This window comes from Hetaerina americana, unplaced genomic scaffold, assembly GCF_022747635.1.
Source record: "Hetaerina americana unplaced genomic scaffold, ioHetAmer1.1.p SCAF_3, whole genome shotgun sequence".
Classification (NCBI taxonomy): domain Eukaryota; kingdom Metazoa; phylum Arthropoda; class Insecta; order Odonata; family Calopterygidae; genus Hetaerina; species Hetaerina americana.
This window is the reverse complement of record NW_027286874.1, coordinates 10,593,847-10,617,084: the sequence shown is the minus strand read 5'-3', so window position 1 is coordinate 10,617,084 and position 23,238 is coordinate 10,593,847. Positions and strand designations below refer to the sequence as shown.

Below are 23,238 nucleotides of genomic sequence, written 5' to 3'. Positions count from 1 at the left end.
TCAGGATTGTAAAATTAAGCAAAACTGCATCTGCTTGCTTCCACTCATTCCTAGACCTTAGTTAACATGCTTTATCAATTGAAGGATAGGTTGCATGTCTCTACATTTTCCTTCTCTAAGCCTCCTGTCCTTATATCTCCTGCACTAGCCATTGATTAGTAAAGGAACCATTTCATTACAGAAAGAAAAAATGCTTATTAAGCAAGATACATTTATAAGCGTTCAGATGCAAAACAAAGGCACAACTTCATTTTTGTAGGTTTTATTCATTTTTTTAGGTTATACATGTAGTAATAAATGAAATAAACAGTAATCTACATGGTTGTTCATTAAATAGGGGAGTTGGCATTTACAGGAGCTTTGATGCATAGGCAGATAACACGTACCATCAGACAGGTGGAAGAACACTGTCCTAAAATAATAAAAAAAGAAATATTAGATGTTGCAGTGGTATAAAGATAAGAAGAGGTGTGAAGATAGGTGAGTACATGGTCTACTCTCATAGACAGACTCATAGTAAAAGAACTCAGTTCATTTTTTCTGTGATTTTATTGAGAATGAATATATACATAAAGAGATGGTAGAGACTACTAGCAACTTTTAAAGTAATATAATACAATGAAATGAAGTTCCCATTGAGGCATAAGGTTCGAGGTATAAATCTAGTTTGAAATTGGAACTAGGGGGAAGTAGTAGACTGGATAAGCAGAAATTATGCAAATATAACCATGCTCATGTATTAAGTTGGTTTACATTTATATATACTCAACATAATTGGTATTTTTTAAACATCTAAACTGTTATAGTACTTGAAATTTAATCAGCAAGCTTCTGTTAACACTCGTATGATTCTGGTATTCAATGCCCAATTTTGTTTAACTGCATTAGTTAAATTTACTTGACTCCAGGCAAAGGATGATGTTCATAGAAAAGGAGTTCCTAGGATAGCAGATACTACTACTTCAAATAGAAAGTAAGGCTGTTTCTGTCTTATTAAGAAACTCAAAATTAACTTGACTTAATTAAATTTGACTAAAATTAACTTGGTAACAACTTATATTTGTTTATTATAATTGCAAGCTGCATAGGTTTAAACTCTTATCAAGCACACAATATCAACATTTTATGCCTCTGCCTACTACTGATATCTTTTGTTAATCCAGTTAATGATTCTACATCCTATTCCCTTAATCATCTTCGCTGTTTTATCTTTTTGAATCAGATACAACACTTAATAATTACTGAATTGCTATCTGAGTCTGCATACACTCCCATGAAATTGTCCCATTTGATCAAGTTTTGGTGATAGTTAACACCTGTCATCTGCAGAGTTCTATTATTTTCTCTCTGCTATCATTTTTTGTTCTTAAAATGTAGCCCTCCCTACCTCACTACCATCTCTCATATCCTTGCCTTTACTGTCACATAGTATTTCCCATCAATATCAAATATTTCCCTCCAGGAATGCCTGTAATTATGTCCTCTGACTAATCATATGCCCTGTCAACTTCTTCCTACTGAGATAATAATTGAGGTAGTTTTTGTACCTTTCCCAGTAGTGTTTTAAATGTGACACCATCATGCAAATTGGGGTCAGTCTCCATTCATCTGATTCAAAATATCTGGAATGGGAGCAAATATCATTTAAAAAAGATTAGACATCATTTTTATATTAATTTAATACCCTTTTATGATTTTACACTTTTATTGCATATTATGAAACAGAAGCTTGATCTTTCTCATTACTCCACTACCCCCATTGAGCTCATAACCCCACTATCCTCTCTGAATTGGATGGATTTGCATTTGCCTAATTTCAGCATATTCAGAGTTTTCAGAATATTTGCTCTAGCTGGGATATCATGTTGTAGGATCATCAACAATATTCTTGAATTCCCAGCAAAACACTTTCAGGATTATAACAACATATGCATACCTCTGTTATTGATAATCCTAATTTCTCCAATTTTTTCCATACCAATATGTAGCCCTAAAATATTTATGCCTGTTTTACATATTAAAATAATGATGTAGATGTCAGATTCAAGAAACCTCTCTGGTATATCTTTAGAAAATAATCCGAAGGCTTTTGCATTATTGAAGGCTTGTTGGCAAATATCTTGAAAATGATTGCTATTTAGCAATCATTGTAGGTATTCAAAGCTAGGCATGCCATTTCTATTAAGGGCTCATTTATTTCTGTAGAAAACATTGAATATTTATAGCAAAAGAAACTGTAGGAAAAGTAGAGTGGAAAAGGACAAGGAAGCCATCGACTATGGATGAGATGATTAGAAAGATAGATGAGAGAAAGAAATGGAGGAATGTAAATTTAGAGATAAGTAGAAGGAAGAATAAGGGATTCAATATTTAAATTAGTGGATTTTCTATGGACTAATTCATGTTATTTAAGATGGAGGAGTTGGCCAGAAGACTTTGTCAGATGAGTGTTAGTTCCTACCCCAAAAATGGTAAGTCAGCCATATTTGTGGAACAATAAGTTTAATATCGCACACAGCTAAATTGAGTCTCAGAATCAGGGTAAATGATTACATAGGGGATGATCAGTTTTGGTTGTGGTTGGGAGAGGCATGTGTGATGCCATTGCAGCAATGAGGTCACTCATGGAGAGGAATATTCGAATACAAAGGAGGATTTACCTGTCTGTTTTGTAGATTTCAAGGAAGCATTTCATAGAGTAAATTATGTGGAATTTGGGAATTTATTTAATTTTTTAATAGCATAATATCCTGCAAGCCACCACAAGGGTATTTGGCAAGGGCTGATTACTCACCAGACAACTTTTGACCCACAGTACCTTTCCCTGCTGGTGTAGTTGGGAGAAATGACATATTAGTGTGAAGAATGACATATGAGGTGGGAAACAAATTATGCCTAACATATGAGGTGGATGTTAATGCAAAAATGAGAAAACTTTAACGGGGAAGGGTTAACTACTGGACTGGACATGAAGTTGAAAGCACTGGTACATCTGATCATGTTAGCCCTGGTGCATTAGATCAGGTACTTGGGAGGGAGCATGCCACACCTTCACACATAGTACCCTGCAAACCACTGCTGTCAGTAGGGTGATTAATCACCAAATTACTTTAGACCCAAGCTACCTTTCTCCCCTAGCACTGTCCGGGCAATGTTATTATGATCCCTTATCATTTGAGAGAAAAATGAAATCCTAAATCTATCTGTTGTACACTTAATCTTTCTGATTTTACAAACATAATCTTCCCTAACTAAATTGGGGCTAACAATATATTTGCAACATCATAGCTACAGAAATATCTTCTAATTTACACCCGAGAATTGATTTGTAATTTATACTTTACTCCATGAGAAATTTCCAATCTAGCTCCTATAATAATTTTGATTCACTACTCAGTAATAAAAATGTTTTACATATCTAAATACTCTATGCTGTGTGCAATCCAAATAGACTTTTAATGAGGCTTCATATAGCATCACTCATTCACCTATTCCTTACATTCCCCTCTCACTCTATTGTTACATCATTACATTCCCATCATTGTTACATTTCCCTATGACTAAATGCAATTTTTTTTAGCTTCTCCACACATTATTTACCATTTTGTTTCACCAAGAAAACCGTGAGAGAGGGTAATGTCCAAGTATTTAATCAAGTCTACACTTTCCATTTCAGTTTCCCTGATCCAGTAGGCATTCCTGAGGGTGTTGCTAAAAATTTATCTTATACACTTCTTCATTTTTAATTCTAGTTACCAAGTGTCACTTCAATCTTGCATAATATTCATATCATCTGCTAAAGATACTTTTTTTCCAAGTATTACATCAATATCTATGAACAACTGCATCATTGGCTAATAAACATATCTTACTGCTCTATTTGCCAAAAATAGGAGTAGACAAGAGGGTTAGGAGAAAAATCCGAAACTAATAATTGTATCGGATTTTAAATATTAATATAGGAGTTCATAAACTAAAGCAGGTGGAAAAGTTCACCAATCTTGGAAGAAGTCTTGACTTTCACCCTCAATTATTGTTGACAACTATAACTATACCACAGCAACATCTAATATTTCTTTTTTTATTATTTCAGGACAGTGATCCTCCACCTGTCTGATGGTACGTGTTATCTGCCTATGCATCAAAGCTCCTGTAAATGTCAGCTCCCCTATTTAATGAATAACCATTTGGATTACTGTTTCATCTATAACTACATGTATAGCCTAAAAAATGAATAAAATCTACAAAAATGAAGTTGTGCCTTTGTTTTGCATCTGAACGCTTATAAATGTATCTTGCTTAATAAGCATTTTTTTCTTTCTGTAATGAAATGGTTGCTTTACTAATCAATGGCTAGTGCAGGAGATATAAGGACAGGAGGCTTAGAGAAGGAAAATGTAGAGACATGCAACCTATCCTTCAATTGATAAAGCATGTTAACTAAGGTCTAGGAATGAGTGGAAGCAAGCAGATGCAGTTTTGCTTAATTTTACAATCCTGAACTTGCATGACAAGGATTCAATACAGTATGTGAATCAATGAAAGTGTGTTTATCTAGGTGACTGGTATAGACATGCTATGGATTCAACATGAATGAAAGTATATGAGAAGGACAAATTACAAAGGAAGCTATGAATGACATTATGGGAGTGAAATATAAAAATTATCTATGACAAAAAGAAAACTAAATGGCCTGCAGCAAAAATAAAGTAGAATTACAAGGAAAAATCAACCCGAAGGTCGGTTTGGTTGGTGATGGTCGAGTTCACCCAGTACTAAGCCTGACGGGGTGTGAAATTCAGAAATCAGAGTAGGGGGGGCCAGTTCCTTTCCTTACGCCTGTTATGGTTTCCCAGGAAGATCTGGCCTGTTATGGTTTCCCAGGAAAATCTGGCCTGTTATGGTTTCCCAGGAAGATCTGATACCCAAATAATCACATAGCTTGGGTGGAGGTTCAGGTGCCCAGAGTGCCTTGCCCGGGAGTCGACTCCCGGGCCCCTCCGGTCAGAAGTCAAACGCTCTACACCCTGGACTACCGTGACCCACATGTATATACATATAGTATATATATATATATATATATATATATTGTTAGGTAATCTAATCTACCGGTTAATATAGGTTTTTCGATGGACATAATGACTAATTAAATAATTTGTGACCCCTAGCAAAACACAACATCCTACTTTACATCAGGTCCCTCTTCAGCTCTGAGTACTTTCTTCCTCCCTTCATCCCATCAAACATCCCTATCCTGTTCCTTCCCTTTCCTCGTTTGCCTAACATTTTCCCCTCTATCACAGTCTTCAACATCCCACTGCTGGTGAATACCCCCTTCATCCACTTTTCCTGCCTCCATAGGATTGCTCCCAACAAACCCTTCTCTTCGCCCATCATTCCAAGTACTTCCTCATTTGTTTTCTTCTCGGTCCATTTCACCTTCTCCAATCTTCTCCACACCCACATTTCAAAAGTCTCCAGTCTACGTCTATCCTCCTGCTTCAATGACCACGTTTCTGCGTCGTGCATAGCTATGCTCCATATCAAAGTTTTCACGAGTATTTTCTTAACATCCTTCCTCAACGTCCCTGTCATCAACTCCCTCCTCCTTGTGAAAGCCTCTTTGCCTAGCGCAATTCTTCTCCATACGTCCCTGCTACTTTGACCGAGTTGGTCCAAAACACTTCCGAGATATGTAAACTGTTCTACCTGCTCTAGTTTCCCTCCTATTTTAATGTTTACCATAGCCTTTTTCTTCCTAGAAAATCGTACAACCTTTGTTTTATTAATATTGATTCTCATCCCATACCTGTCGCAATGAATTTCCAATTCACTCAGCAATGCTTGCAACTCCTTGGCTGACTGACAAACTAAAGCTTGGTCATCAGCAAATGTAACTGATTTTACGAATTCCCCACCCACTTTCATTCCTACCTCGAGTCCTTCCCATGCCTCTTTTATCATTTCCTCTGCATACAGGTTGAACAGCAACGGTGATAATGGGCAACCCTGCCTTACACCTCTTCCTAACACTGCCCAACCGGACTCCCCGTTCCCCACTCGCACCTGAGCAGTCCGAGACATGTACAGGTTGCGGATTAGCCTCCTTTCCCCCCGATCTAAGTATTCCTATTTTCTGCAATATACTCATTAGTTTTTCCCAATTCACTCTATCAAACGCTTTTTCGAAATCTACGAAACAGGCAAATCCCTCCTGGTTGTGTTCTATATTCCTCATGGCATCACGCGTACCTCTCCCCTTCCTAAACCCAAACTGATCATCCCCTAAGTAATCATTTGCCCTACTCTCTATCCTTTTGTTTATGATCCTATATATATATATACACACACACGAGGGTCATCCGGAAAGTAGTACCCGTTCGTGCCGCATGAAGTGCTGACGACGCGAGTAGCCGCTGGACGAGGTCAGATAGCTTCAGTGGCTTGTCTGCCTTCTCTGAGCCAAGTTGCGTGACGCTAGCATTGCCTGTGTTGTTTCTGTGATTGTTTACAATGTTTAAAAAAATTGAGAACGCCGCCAGTTGTGAAGTGAGGGCAGTGATTAAATTCCTCAATGCAAGAAACGTTCGCCCATGTGATATTCATCGCCAATTAAAGGAGGTGTATGGAGACAATGTAATGGACGAGTCGTCTGTTCGGCGGTGGTGTCGCAACTTCAACATGGGGAGGGGGAACACACACGACGATGAGCGTTCGGGGAGACCGTCTGTCATTACAGACCAACTGGTGAGCTCAGTTGACGAATTCGTGAGGAACGATCGGCGCGTCACAATTGATGACATCTGTGAGCATTTTCCCAATGTTTCTCGAACAATTGTTCATGAAATTGTTAAACACCATCTGCATTATGCAAAAATTTGTGCAAGATGGGTCCCTCGCGTATCTCAATGAGCTGGCGGCGAAGGACTATGCAGCAGGAATACAGAAACTTGTCACACGTTATGACAAATGCCTTAATTTGCTTGGAGATTATGTTGAGAAGTAGTTTAAAGTATCCTCTTTCAAATAAAATTTTTTATGTTTGTTAATATTTACTTTTGTGTCTTTATTTCACGAACGGGTACTACTTTCCGGATGACCCTCGTATATATACTATATACATATACATATATATACATATATATATATATATATATATATATATATATATATATATATATATATATATATATATACATACATATATATATATATATATATATATACATACATATATATATACACACATATATATATGTGTGTATAAATATATATATATATATATATATATATATATATATATATATATATATATATATATATATATACATATATATATATATATATATATATATATATATACATATATATATACACACATATATATATGTGTGTATAAATATATATATATATATATATATATATATATATATATATATATATATATATATATACATATATATATATATATATATATACATATATATATATATATATATACATATATATATACACACATATATATATGTGTGTATAAATATATATATATATATATATATATACATATATATATATATATACATATATATATACACATATATATATGTGTGTATATATATACATGTGTGTATATATATATATGTATCTATATACACATATATATATATATAATATATATATATATATATATATATATATATATATATATATATATATATATATATAGGTCGCATTAGTCCAGGGGGTAGAGCGTTGGACGACTGACCGGAGGTTCCCGGGTTCGCTTCCGGGCACTCTGGGCACCTGCAGCTCCAGCCAAGCTATGTAATTTTTCGGGTACCAGGTCTTCCAGGGAAACCATAACCGGCGCAGGGAAAGGAACTGGCCTACCTACCCTGATGTGTGAATTTCACATGCCGTCGGGCTTAGCATTGGGTGAACTCTACCACCTCCTACCAAACTGACCATTGGGTTGATTTCTGTGTTTATGGTGTGTGTGTGTGTATATATATATATATATATATATATATATATATATATATATATATATATATATATATATATATATATTGATCGCGTGTGTTCCTGCAGGGAAACATTTGATAGTGATGGGGGATTGGAATGCGACGGTAGGCGAAGGAAGAGATGGTGATGAGGTGGGCGACTACGGTTTGGGCACGAGGAATGACCGCGGGGAGAAAGCAGTTGAGTTCTGCAGGAGACAGGGGTTAGTCATCACCAACACTTGGTTTAGACACCACAAAAGATGCAGGTATACATGGAAAATGCCAGGTGACTCAGGAAGATATCAGCTAGATTATATCCTGGTTAGACACAGGTTTAGGAATAGTGTGATAAATTCCCACAGCTTTCCGGGAGCGGATGCGGACTCAGACCACAATTTAGTTGTTATGAAATGTAGCGTACGTTTCAAAAAGATAAGGCAGGGGCGGCGAGTTAGAAAATGGAATGTAGAAGCATTAAATGGGTTGAAAAGGAAGGAATACAAACAGGCGGTAGAGAAAATCATGGAGGATTGTAAAGGGCTTATTACTATCGAAGAAAAATGGGAAATGATCAAAAAAGGGTTGTCTAAAGCCGCAAAAGACACTATTGGAACCGTTAACGCTAAAAGGACTAGGAAAGGAAGAGCTATGCTAACAGTTAGAGATAAGGCGGGTAAGGTAATAGTTGACGCAGGAAAGATCCAAGAGAGATGGAAGGAGTATATAGAAGAACTGTATAGTAAAGAACTCAGACCAACACAGTTAGACATTGAAAAAGAAAATGACGTAGAGGAAGACAGCTTAGGTCCAGGCATACTAGACAATGAGATAAAAAGGGCATTAAGGGAGATGAAACTAAATAAGGCCGTGGGGGTTGATAACATTCCCGTGGAACTTTTAAAATGCTTAGGAAAATGTGGGAGGAAGAGGCTATATGGGCTGATCCGTAGCATTTATCAGGAGGGAATCTGGCCGGAAGACTTTGTGAGAGCAGTTTTAGTTCCGATTCCGAAAAAGGTAAAGGCCACGTCATGTGAGGACTATAGGACAATTAGTTTGATATCCCACGCAGCTAAAGTTGTTCTCAGGATCATAAACAAAAGGATAGAGAGTAGGGCAAATGATTACTTAGGGGATGATCAGTTTGGGTTTAGGAAGGGGAGAGGTACGCGTGATGCCATTGCAGTAATGAGATTATTAATCGAGAGGAATATAGAACACAACCAGGAGGTATTTGCCTGTTTCGTAGATTTCGAAAAAGCGTTTGATAGAGTGAATTGGGAAAAACTAATGAGTATTCTGCAGAAAATAGGAATAGATTGGAGGAAAAGGAGGCTAATCCGCAACCTGTACATGTCTCAGACTGCTCAGGTGCGGGTGGGAAACGGGGAGTCAGGATGGGCAGTGTTAGGAAGGGGTGTAAGGCAGGGTTGCCCATTATCACCGTTGCTGTTCAACCTGTATGCAGAGGAAATGATCAAAGAGGCATGGGAAGAACTAGAGGTAGGAATGAAAGTGGGCGGGGAATTCGTAAAATCAGTTAGGTTTGCTGATGACCAAGCTTTAGTTTGTCAGTCAGCCAAGGGGCTGCAAGCATTGCTGAGTGAATTGGAAATTCAGTGCGACAGGTATGGGATGAGAATCAACATTAATAAAACAAAGGTTATGCGATTTTCTAGAAAGAAAAAGGGCAAGCTTAACATTAAAATAGGAGGGCAAAAACTAGAGCAGGTAGAACAGTTTACGTATCTCGGTAGTGTTTTGGACCAACACGGTCAAAGTAGTAGGGACGTAAGGAGAAGAATTGCGCTAGGCAAAGAGGCTTTCACGAGGAGGAGGGAGTTGATGACGGGGACTTTGAGTAAGGATGTTAAGAAAAGACTCGTAAAAACTTTGATATGGAGCGTAGCTATGTACGGCGCGGAAACGTGGTCATTGAAGCAGGAGGATAGACGTAGACTGGAGGCTTTTGAAATGTGGGTGTGGAGAAGAATGGAGAAGGTGAAATGGACCGAGAAGAAAACAAATGAGGAAGTACTTGGAATGATGGGCGAAGAGAAGGGTTTGTTGGGAGCAATCCTATGGAGGCAGGAAAAGTGGATGAAGGGGGTGTTGACCGGCAGTGGGATGTTGAAGACTGTGATAGAGGGTAGAATGTTGGGCAAAAGAGGAAAGGGAAGGAACAGGATAGGGATGTTGGACGGGATGAAGGGCGGAAGAAAGTACTCAGAGATGAAGAGGGACCTGGTGTAGAGTAGAATTTAGGGTTGTGTTTTGTTAGTAGTCACAAAATATTTGTTTGGTAGTTGTGTCCATCGAAAAACCTACCTTAACCGGTAGATTACCTTAAAAAAAAAAAATATATATATATATATATATAAAAGCTTACACATTGAAGAGAATATGACCTACATGAAGATAACTTACGTCCAGGCATACTCGACGATGAAATAGAAGGGCATTAAGGGAGAGCTAAACATTAAAATAGGAGGGCAAAAACTAGAGCAGGTGGAACAATTTACGTAAATCGGAAGTATTTTCAACCAAACGGTGAGAGTAGTAGGGACGTAGGGATGAGAATTGCACTACGCAAAGATGTGTTCGAAAGGTGGGGGTTGATGAGAGGGATATTGAGTAAGGATGTTAAGAAAAGGCTCGTCAAAACATTGATTGGGAACTTGACTATTCACAGCGTGGAAACATGGTAATTGGAGCAGGATGATAGGCGTAGAGTGGAGGCTTGTGAACTGTGGGCGTGGAGAAGGACGGAGAAGGTGAAGTGAATAGAAAGGAAAACGAATAAGTTCTAGGTATGGTGTGCGAGGAGAGGGGTTTGTTGGAAGAAATCCGAAGGAGGCAGGATAAATGGAGGGAAGGACCAATTTGATCGGCAGTGGGATGTTGAAGACCGTGAATATTAAGCGCACGAGAAAGATGCAGGAATAGGGTAGGGATGTTCAACGGGAAGGGAGGAAGGAAGTACCCAGAGATATGTGATGTAGAGTAAATTGCTGGATTGTGTTTTGTTAGCAGTCACAGCATTTATACTTGGTAGTTAGGTCCATCCAAAACCTGCCTTAACCGGTATATTACTTAACAATAATAATATCAGCGAGTGTAGGTTGAGAGTGTATGAAAAGGGGCAGGCGTACTTAAATCTCTCCCGTGAAACCTCTGCTCTGAAAAGAGAGTAGGCATCTTATAAACTGTGCAACTTTATGGAATGAAGTATTTATCCTATGTATTTCTTTGCTGACGATTTTGACGACCCCTGGGGGAATGCAGTGCGTGGATATGGAAAGTTTGTAGAGGAAGGGTGAAATTTATGCCCTATTCAGGTCTGTGAAAATTAAAGACCGAAGGGAAAATCGTGGAAAACAGTCAAAGATGAGTTAGGAAAACTATTCCTGCGGAACTAATGAAGAGTTGAGGATTAGATCCAGGTTAACCAAAATGATAGAAAAGGAGTTTCAGCAGACTATAGAGGGCATTATGAGTGAGGACATGTAGATACGTACAAGAGAAGACGGCGAAAAAGGGATATGGAAAGCATACGAAACTATAGGAAAAAAAGAGGAGAAGGACAAGAATGCGAGATTATTAGTTAGGGTAGATGAGAGAAGGAAACGGAAGGACGTGATAACAGAGTGATCTAGAATAAAGTACAAATAATTGAATAATTTACTGAGGCAGTATACAACTGGAAATGGTTGAAGGATATTCTTGGGTTGTGCCGGAAGATTATTGGCTCAATGATAAAAGAGTACGTTGCAACCGTATCTATGCCAGTCTCATTATTTTTAATTGGAGGTATCATTATATAGTATACTATATGTATATTTCCACTGTTAGGAGTCTACTTTGCCAGATTCGATTCATTATTCACCACCAACGATGAATTAGACATCAAGTGAGCAGGAAGAAAGATAGAATAAAAAACTGTTGCCACCTTTCGTGATGATTAGATATTTGAATAAGGAATATGCGATTAATCAGAATTTATCATGGCCAACAACTTAACAAATACAGGCGTGTATAATAAACGCTACCGGGCACACCTTTCTGCTTGATGAATTTTGAATTATTTTTATTTATGGCGCTTGTAAAAAAGCATTAGCATTAGCAAAAATAAACTAAAAATTTGCAAAATATCCTGTCTTAAGACACTCAATCGGCCCAACCGTCAGCATGCATACACCGTACTTCGAACCCTTCGGGAGGATTCTACGGATTCAGTCCGTGCACATGCCGATAGCACTGGGAATGATTAAGGCAGGAAATTTCAGGCATATGGTCGACACTCGCCATGGTCATTCATGCTCGGTTAAGCGATAGCTTAATGGCCACTCGGCTACCGGTGCTCCGAACACTCCCAACCACAGCGTATACCCACTGAGTTCTGGAGATGAGACTGATATATACCTAGTACTTCGGGAAGGTTGTGTATGCGGGAATTAACGCTTCCAGTTTTTTTTAAACTTAAATTCTTCTCGTAATAAATGCTCCATCAGAGTTTGAAAATAGTGTGTTATGTAGCATAGGAAACGACTCGGAACCATAATTTCAGTAGCCGGCTTCGAACCCGCGTTCTCCGCAAAAAAAACCCTTAATTTAGCTTGCTTGATTCTTGCACTCCAAGCCACGAGCGCCATTGCCCACATAGTCGCCATTTGGCTGCGCATGGCAAAATATTTGCAGCGGCATTTTAATTCCCCCGTTCCATTTAAAGTCCCTCCAATCGACCAAGACCCCTTGCCCCCCGTGATCGGTTTCACTTTCTCCTACCCCATTCCACGCCTCTCCCTCCACCTACCAACGCATTCCAATCCCTCATCTCACCATCGTGTATTTTCCTCCGATTAATTCTTAGACGGATCAACCACTGAGCCCCCAAATGGAATCAATTCGTGTGTAATGAATTTGCTGAAAAATTTTTGAAAAGTCCTTTACTTGAATATTCACAATCCCTACGAATTTCCCTACAGTTATGATTCAGTTATGTTTTTTCAAGAACAAGGACAAGAGAATTTTTAATTTTATAAACTTCAACTTTATCCTCGACCCTAGGTCTCACAATTTTGGGCATATGAAATATGTCTCACAATGCCTTCAGGCATACGAATTTGAAGCGACCCTACTCAGGTAAAGCGAAAGAATGTTGAACGCAGCTGCTGCTTCAGCTGATCAAAACATTCTAGAAAATGAGTTTTTCTCGGCTTGCCTGCGTCGCAGAATCTCGGGTGGCATTTCGTCCCTATTTTTTTAGGTAATCTACCAGTTATGGTAGGTTTCGGATGACCAAAATTTGCTACTCCTAACCCAATATCATACTCTAAAAAAATTCCTTCTTCCTCAGCGTATTTCCTTCCTCCCTTCATCCCGTCCATCATCCCTATCCTAATCCTGCCTCGTTTGCTAACATTCTCCTCTCTATCACAGCCGCAAGACGAGGAGATTATCCAATAGACTTCAGAAGTTACATAAGGGAAAAATGGAATAAAATTGGAGAATGAATGTTCATAGGTGTTAAATACGTATATTCACGAAATCAGAAATAAGTCTTTCTCCAATAGTAACTTATAAAACGTTTGGTTCTCCATAAAAGACCCTAGGTCGAGAAGAGTCCACATTTGTGCTTACTGCAAACCTCCCTATTCCGGAGAGACATCAGTTTTAAACTAGAAAGAGTGGAAATCCAAACTCCAGTTTGGATTTCCATTTACGCAATACGAGGGGATATCAATCATATCGTTCTCCATCTATACCCGGGAACAAGCTACAGTATATAGCATGAGGTAAGGACAAGGAGTCAGTTTGGTGTTTTTGCATCACACTCTCTAAACCACTTAGTGCTAAAACACACCGAAGGAATAATATATGTACTTCATCTATTTGCACCAAATTTATCCGATGTACAGCAATACTTGAAGGACTAATTGACAACAGAATTTTGCTAGAGAAAATAAATTTGATTATTTGGAAAAATCAGAAACTCAAAAGAGAGATTATTTGTTTGACTGGGTCGATTAAGACGGGGCGTGAGCTGCAGCAGTCTTTCGGTTCGGTTAAGGAAAGTAGTGGCAACAGAGACAGAGTTTGCGGAGTGCTTTTCTCGAAAAGCTGGAACAGAAAATACATACCTAGTAAATTGGAAAGTGACAGGACAGAACCTAAATGGCACAATGTAGAAATACGTAAGGTCGAAAGTCGAGTCGAAAACACTATGGTATTCAAAAATAAGGAGATCACGCTAAAATAAGGAAATGAAATAATAGATAATTGTAACATAGCAAAAGCGTTAGCAACGAAAGCATGTCGCCAGGTTTAACTAAAAATAAAAGACTAGGCGAATGATTGGGCAAAAACCCAGAAGGATTTTGGTCATTGGAGATTCAGGGAAATAAGTCTACAGTGCCATCCCTAAATAGCAACGAACGAAAACTTACCACCAGTTATGGAAAAGCTAGTACAGTACACCATAATTTTCATAAGTTTTTAATAATCGTTCATAAGAAAAATTTGAGTCAAGCTATCAGATCGCCCTATCCATGACCCTCTGTCTGAAATTGTAACTTGTGGAATCGAACGCCAGCTTATAGACAGCAGTCCAGACGAATTGTCAGGCCGTGGTCATATCTCTGCTCGCGTATACAAAACACTGGCCTTAGAATTAGCTCCTTAATCGGAAAAAATATTTTATAAATTACTAAATGATAGCGCAGTACCCAAACACTGGAAAGTAGCCAATGCCACGCCAATATTTAAAAAAGGGGGCAGAGAATATCCGAGTAATTACCCGCCCATCTCTCTCACATCCATCTCATGCAAAATCTGAGAGCACATAATGGTAAGTTACATCATAAAATATCTCAATTCTCACAGTTTACTCACAAAAACAAAACAGTTGCAGAATGGGTGGATCTTGCGAGACCTAACTGGTCACTAACACTTTTCATTTATGATATTTTGTTCTCGGGCGAAAATAGTGTCCAGATCGATGCTATATTTCTACATTTTAAAACGTTATTTCACGAAGTCTCTCATAGGAAGTTGCTCCAAAATTTGGAAATCTATGGGAAAGATTAGTGTGCAATAGATTGGATTCATCAATTTTTATCTGGCCGCGAGCAAAGGATTGTAATACGTAGGAGTATTACAGGCACAGTAAGCGTTACATCGGGTGTCCCAGAAGGAAGTGGCATCGGTCTGCTATTATTTCTTTTATACATTACATAACATGACATCAGGTCTCAAGTTTAAAGTAAATTTTGTCTAATTGCTTATGATGCAGTGATATTTGGGGAAATATCCAGAAATGACGTTTTGGAGGAAAATTTTTTCAACCGTCAACACTTTTAACATAACGGGAACCAAAACAACAAAAGTACAATAGGCAAAGTACTGTGGTTTAACGATAATTATGGATATATCCTGGGGAAAGCACATAAATAGATAGCAAATGAAAAGTTCGGGATCATACAAAGATGACTTTGGAACTGTAGTGAGAGTGTCAAGGAGCTTTGTTGTTTCACATTGATTAGGTTCTACCTATGCAGGTGTATGGGATTCCAACGAGGTGGAACTAGATCGAGGGCAACGTAGAGCAGCTAGGTTTGTGTACACCTGTTCCAAACACTGCCCATCCGGACTCTCCGTTCCCCACTCACACCTCAGCAGTCTGAGACATGTACAGGTGGCGGATTAGCGTCCTTTCACTCCAATCTACTCCTATTTTTTTCAATATACTCAGTAGTTTTTTTCCAATTCACGCTATCGAACGTCTTTTCGAAATCTACGAAACAGGCAACTCTAACTCACTCTCAATTTGTTATCTCATTATTGTAATGGCATCAAGCGTGCCTAGGGTCTTTAACCATACAGTTATTTCATATATATTCCTTCCATTTCGCTTGAACCTTTTCTGTTTCGAAAATGACCTTACCCGACTTATCTCTAACTGTTAATACAGATCTTCCCTTCTTACTTCCCGATTGTGAATTAATCTTGCTGAACAGCGCACCAATTTCACGCTGCCTTCTTTCTTTCCATATCCTCGAACTCCGTCTCCAACCACAATTATTTAGCTTTATATGCTACCCGTCTCAAAGTTGGCTTCGCGACGCGGCGAGAGAAAGATACGACGCCGGTATTAAAAAAGCTGCTTAAAAGGATACAAAAGTGATTGATTGTCAAGGCGACCATGTAGAAAAATAGCTAAATGCTCAACCTTTCCAACGATGGACGCAAAATTGAGAATAAATTGAGAAAAAAATAGGACACCTTACTTTTCGAATCGCCCTCGTAAAAGCTGATTAGATTTCGTAAAAGCGTTTGATAGAGTGAATTGGGAAAAACTAATGAGTATATTGAAGAAAATAGGAATACATTGGAGGGAAAGGAGGCTAATCCGCAACCTGTACATGTCTCAGACTGCTCAGGTGCGAGTGGGGAACGGGGAGTCCGGTTGGGCAGTGTTAGGAAGGGGTGTAAGGCAGGGTTGCCCATTATCACCGTTGCTGTTCAACCTGTATGCAGAGGAAATGATTAAAGAGGCATGGGAAGAACTGGAGGTAGGAATGAAAGTGGGCGGAGAATTCGTAAAATCAGTTACGTTTGCAGATGACCAAGCTTTAGTTTGTCAGTCAGCCAAGGGGCTGCAAGCATTGCTTAGTGAATTGGAAATTCAGTGCGACAGGCATGGGATGAGAATCAATATTAATAAAACAAAGGTTGTACGATTTTCTAGGAAGAAAAAGGCTATGGTAAACATTAAAATAGGAGGGAAAAAACTAGAGCAGGTAGAACAGTTTGCATATCTCGGAAGTGTTTTGGACCAACACGGTCAAAGTAATAGGGACGTAAGGAGAAGAATTGCGCTAGGCAAAGAGGCTTTCACAAGGAGGAGGGAGTTGGTAACAGGGACGTTGAGTAAGGATATTAAGAAAATACTCGTGAAAACTTTGATATGGAGCGTACGAGCCGTACGAGCGTACGGGGCGGAAACGTGGTCATTGAAGCAGGAGGATAGACGTAGACTGGATTCTTTTGACATGTGGGTGTGGAGAAGAACGGAGAAGGTGAAATGGACCAAGAAGAAAACAAATGAGTAAGTACTTGGTATGGTGGCCGAAGAGAGGGGTTTGTTGGGAGCAATCCTATGGAGGCAGGAAAAGTGGATGAAGGGGGTATTGACCGGCAGTGGGATGTGATGACTGTAATAGATGGGAGAATGTTAGGCAACGAGCAAAGGGAAGGAGCAGGATAGGGATGTTGGACGGGATGAAGGGAGGAAGAAAGTACTCAGATATGAAGAGGGGTCTGATGTAGAGTAGGATACTGGATTTTGTATTTTGTTAAGAATCACAAAATATTTATTTAGTAGCTGTGCCCATCCAAAAACCTACCTTAACCGGTAGATTACCTAATTTTATACATATATATATATATATATATATAATTTAAATGTAAATAAATATTTATAATTATCACAAAATATTTATTTAGTAGCTGTGCCCATCCAAAAACCTACCTTAACCAGTAGATTACCTAATTTTAATATTAAATTAGGTAATCTACCGGTTAAGGTAGGTTTTTGGATGGGCACAGCTATATACGAGGGTCATCCGGAAAGTAGTACCCGTTCGTGCCGCATGAAGTGCTGACGACGCGAGTAGCCGCTGGACGAGGTCAGATAGCTTCAGTGGCTTGTCTGCCTTCTCTGAGCCAAGTTGCGTGACGCTAGCATTGCCTGTGTTGTTTCTGTGATTGTTTACAATGTTTAAAAAAATTGAGAACGCCGCCAGTTGTGAAGTGAGGGCAGTGATTAAATTCCTCAATGCAAGAAACGTTCGCCCATGTGATATTCATCGCCAATTAAAGGAGGTGTATGGAGACAATGTAATGGACGAGTCGTCTGTTCGGCGGTGGTGTCGCAACTTCAACATGGGGAGGGGGAACACACACGACGATGAGCGTTCGGGGAGACCGTCTGTCATTACAGACCAACTGGTGAGCTCAGTTGACGAATTCGTGAGGAACGATCGGCGCGTCACAATTGATGACATCTGTGAGCATTTTCCCAATGTTTCTCGAACAATTGTTCATGAAATTGTTAAACACCATCTGCATTATGCAAAAATTTGTGCAAGATGGGTCCCTCGCGTATCTCAATGAGCTGGCGGCGAAGGACTATGCAGCAGGAATACAGAAACTTGTCACACGTTATGACAAATGCCTTAATTTGCTTGGAGATTATGTTGAGAAGTAGTTTAAAGTATCCTCTTTCAAATAAAATTTTTTATGTTTGTTAATATTTACTTTTGTGTCTTTATTTCACGAACGGGTACTACTTTCCGGATGACCCTCGTGTGTGTGTGTATATATATATATATATATATATATATATATATATATATACATATATTTAAACACGAAATCCCGCCAAACGGCGAATAAATACTCATATATACAGAAACAGATATAAGGAAAAGGGATAGGAACACATATAAAGGACGAACACAATAGAGGTGGGGAAGGCGGAATCGAACGGATCACAAGAGTAAAAATATTTCCTCAACCGGGACTCGAACACCGGATCTTTCCACTTGCCGGGCGGATGCTCTTAACCACTTGAGCTATCGAGGATAGTCAATTTACCCTGAGATCCGTGGGTCTAATATGTCGCCAAGCGCCCCGATTCTTTCAGCCAAGAGATGGCGTCAGGGGGCAGTTTCACCCACCAAAGGAGAAATAGACAATACACAAGGAAAGGAAAGGACAGTGGGTTAGAATTCATACAACATCATACAGGAATGTATGCTATCATACAGGAATGTATGACTTGGCGACATATTAGACCCACGGATCTCAGGGTAAATTGACTATCCTCGATAGCTCAAGTGGTTAAGAGCATCCGCCCGGCAAGTGGAAAGATCCGGTGTTCGAGTCCCGGTTGAGGAAATATTTTTACTCTTGTGATCCGTTCGATTCCGCCTTCCCCACCTCTATTGTGTTCGTCCTTTATATGTGTTCCTATCCCTTTTCCTTATATCTGTTTCTGTATATATGAGTATTTATTCGCCGTTTGGCGGGATTTCGTGTTTGAATGTGTATTTGGCCAATGTGGCTCATCTCTTTCTTCTGGCTATACGTGCCACGAAACGCACTGTTCCTTTCCTGTATGATGTTGTATGAATTCTAACCCACTGTCCTTTCCTTTCCTTGTGTATTGTCTATTTCTCCTTTGGTGGGTGAAACTGCCCCCTGACGCCATCTCTTGGCTGAAAGAATCGGGGCGCTTGGCGACATATTAGACCCACGGATCTCAGGGTAAATTGACTATCCTCGATAGCTCAAGTGGTTAAGAGCATCCGCCCGGCAAGTGGAAAGATCCGGTGTTCGAGTCCCGGTTGAGGAAATATTTTTACTCTTGTGATCCGTTCGATTCCGCCTTCCCCACCTCTATTGTGTTCGTCCTTTATATGTGTTCCTATCCCTTTTCCTTATATCTGTTTCTGTATATATGTATATATATATATATATATAGCTGTGCCCATATATATATATATAGCTGTGCCCATCCAAAAACCTACCTTAACCTTAAAAAATATATATATATATATACATATATATAGTTTCTAGATCGGCTGTTACTAAGCACAGCTCATTGCCTAAGCATTGCTCCTAAACTTAATTACGCTCATAATTGGAGCGCTGTCTTGACAGAGACTGATAGACACAGAATTCATTCTCAAACACTTCTATAGCCACGAAACTACTAGGGGCAGTAATATGAAAACCGAACACCCGCAATAAAACACGGTCCGTTAAAAGCTTTGTACGTCGATACCGCCATCGCTGTGATATGAGAACTGCATTGTGATAACTCACAGGCGCACGCAGTTATGTCGTTGTTGGTTCGCGGTTTGATTGCTGTAGCGGGTATTCGGTTTTCATTAGCCTTCCCCTCATATTGGTTTTGACAATACAGATGTCACGGTCATTAGGGAATGCCGTCAGTGCCAAAAATGTTACACTAACTTCGACTTTTTTCTTAAGCGGAGAACGTTAAAAATGGAATAATTCAAAGCAGGAAGAAAATGTTATAATGTTAGACATATGACAATTCTTTAAGAAACTAGTAGAGAACTCAAACGGAACTATGCATTGGAAGTAATCTTTTACTGAGACGAAAGAGAACTCTTCTACGTACTGCATTGCCCTTTTCCCTCTCAGTTCAAATGTTCCCTTTCACATTCCATCCGGGGCCCCGTCACGCTATTCAACGTACATATCTGACAACCACTCAGGTTCAGACCACAGCGCTTCCCTCCAACACGTGCCCTATTTCTTCCACTCACACAAATCCTGGACACTCTTATCGCACCTATTGGTCCCATTCTTTCACGGCCATCAGATGAGAATTATCCCTAGACTCCTTCCTTGTGCTCTTGATTTCACTCTGTACCCCATACCCTCTCAGACTGGACTCTCTTCTTTCCCACTCGTTATAATTGTACCTTTCACTTCGGAGTCAAAGCAGCTGCAGTGGCAATTTTAAGATCAAATAACATCATCTAAGAATCGAGCACTATAAGAGAACTCAATAGAGAGACAAATACGCGAACATATAACGCATATACAGGTGGCAATTATGAACCCGAATTAGCGTCCCACGGATTACATACCAGCAACGAAGGAAATGGAAGAATAGTAATGTTACAAACCCGGTATGCACGAAAATCATGTAGAGGATTATCTCAAAGTCAATGCCCTGTTTTGATTTACGTTCTCAGTTGGAATGGATAAATATCGTAAGATAAATCGGATAATTTTTAACTACGGTGATTTCATCGATTATATTCTTGCTTCATTTTATAGCGATGGAAAAAATCGGTGACCAAAAGATACGTAATCTTAGGGAAACCGAACTGAGAATAGATAAACAGGATTGAATTTGATATGCGTAAAATCATTTATCTATAACCTAATAAAATTCAGGGACTAAGTATCCACCTTTTAAAATAGAATTGCGCTCACTGGTCATGACCGAAAAAAATAGCAGTAGTTTGGTCAGCTAGCTGGGGGTGGAGGTCAAGTATTTCATTTTACTCACCGACGACATTCGGCAGAAAACCTCCCCGCGGACTGGTGACTGATCACGTCAGCAAAACTGCTTGAAGCCTCAACCTCTTCTGATTTCTGGATGGAAGAAATAAAACGAGAAATGAGAACCAATTTGACCAAATTATTGTTACTATGTCTCACTTTATTAAATTGGCTGAAATTATTTCTAAACACAAAATGGTCGTTAACTGCTGCTTCTCTGTGAATAAAAGTAGAATTATATTTTTCACGAGGATTAAGCTTACGTATTGCTTCCAGGGGTGAATCCGCCCGGTCCCTCATTCTCCCGATGCCCCTCGACCCGAGCGAACAAGTGAATGTTTCCCATGTCACACAGAAGGTGGCGCAGCACACGCAGAGTTGAAATTTTCGGAGATGCGCAAGGACCCATACGCCACGAGACCGGCTGCATTTGATGAACGGAGTGCAAAACGAGTACCTGCGAAGCAAGCCGTAGTAGAGTTTTGGAGAACGGATGACATAGGTTTAGTGGACATGGCACAAGGATAGCTCCTTTTAAAAATTAATTACTCATGTACTCGCGGCGTGGAAGCGGTGACTTCCACGCCGCGAGTACATGAGGAGAACGCCTTCATCCCATAGCGTATGAAAGAAATGGTGGTACAGATCGTTCTGTATCAAGTCACGTAAGTGCATTTGGCTGTGCTTCATTCCCGTTGCAATTTCAGAGGGGAGAGTGGAAGTAAGATGGCAGATTTTCTTTCAGAGCAATTGGTGTGTTAAGTATTACTTCGGTCAGTTTCTTCCTCTGTTTTGCTTCCCAGGAAGATATGGTACCTGTGTGTGAGTGAAGTCGAGGGTGCCCGAAGGTGTCCCCAGGAATCAAACCCAGGCCCCTTTTGTTGGTAGCCCAGCTTTCTACCCATTGGACTACCATGGCTCTAATGCCTACTAAAGAAGACAAAAACTATACTTAAATGCCTTAAATGTTTGATATGATGTCTTTTCTTCTAGAAACTAGTCCATCTTGAACCTTGAAAAACTATCTATAGTCTGATTGAAAGCTTGTGCCCCCATGAAGGATGCATGAATGATAATTTGGCTAAAGAGAGTAGGAGAAAGGCCTCGGACTGCCACTTTACAGTGCAGCCAATGGTAATGGAAGGATTTGTGAACAGTTTTGAAGACATCCCCAAGAGCTCACTTGAGTATTGCTCTCAGCTAACAGATTTTTGCCACGCTACATGAGCACTTATCTCTCAACATTTTTCAAACTGTAGGAAATTAATCATTCGAAAACAAGTGTTACTCTTATTACATTTTAAGTATATTTATATATTTCTTCTATCCAAAAACTTCCCAACTTACTGTTGCCTTCAGTGCTTTCATCAGTTTCTTCTTCATTTATTATAATTTCATTATGAAAACTGCCAATAACAACCTCATTTTCAATAAATGTTAATAAATTTAACACACTTGTGCACACTTTTAAGAGGGACAGTCATTTCCTTGACTGCTTCCTTCATCATAATGGTAAAAACTTGATAAATAATCTCCTGCTCCTGACCAGGCAATGCAATACCTACTTTTGAATCCATAGTAAACTACCAATTAAATCAATGAGTAAACTATATCTCCTATAAATTAGCAGTATAAAATAATCTTAAGCTGAATACTAATATCTAAAAATAAATAAGTTAATTAGGAAAAACAAATGAGTGTATTGCTGAAAATAGGAATGGATTGGAGGGAAAGGAGGCTAATCCACAACCTGTACATGTCTCAGACTGCTCAGGTGCGGGTGAGGAACGGGGAGTCTGGATTGGCAGTGTTAGGTAGAGGTGTAAGACAGGGTTTCTCATTATCATTGGTGCTGTTCAACGTTCATGTAGAGGAAATGATTAAAGGGGCATTGGAAGAACTGGAGGTAGGAATGAAAGTGGGTGGGGAATTTGTAGAATCAGTTAGGTTCGCTGATGACCAAGCTTTAGTTTGTCAGTCAGCCAAGGGGTTGCAAGCATTTCTGAGTGAATTGGAAATTCAGTATGATGGATATGGGATGAGAATCAATATTAATAAAACAAAGGTTATGCAATTGTTTTCAACCAACTCAGTCAAAGTAGTAGGGATGTAAGGAGAAGAATTT

At 39.2% G+C, this 23,238-nt stretch overlaps 1 long non-coding RNA gene across 1 annotated transcript; it reads right to left on the bottom strand.

The window, feature by feature from the left end:
- Positions 1–331: 331 nt before the first annotated feature.
- Positions 332–21,595, bottom strand: LOC139691013 (uncharacterized). Its single transcript, XR_011701557.1, has 3 exons — positions 21,377–21,595; positions 21,121–21,206; positions 332–412 (listed from the first exon to the last, which is right to left on the bottom strand). It is a non-coding gene; the product is annotated as an uncharacterized lncRNA (long non-coding RNA).
- Positions 21,596–23,238: the final 1,643 nt, after the last annotated feature.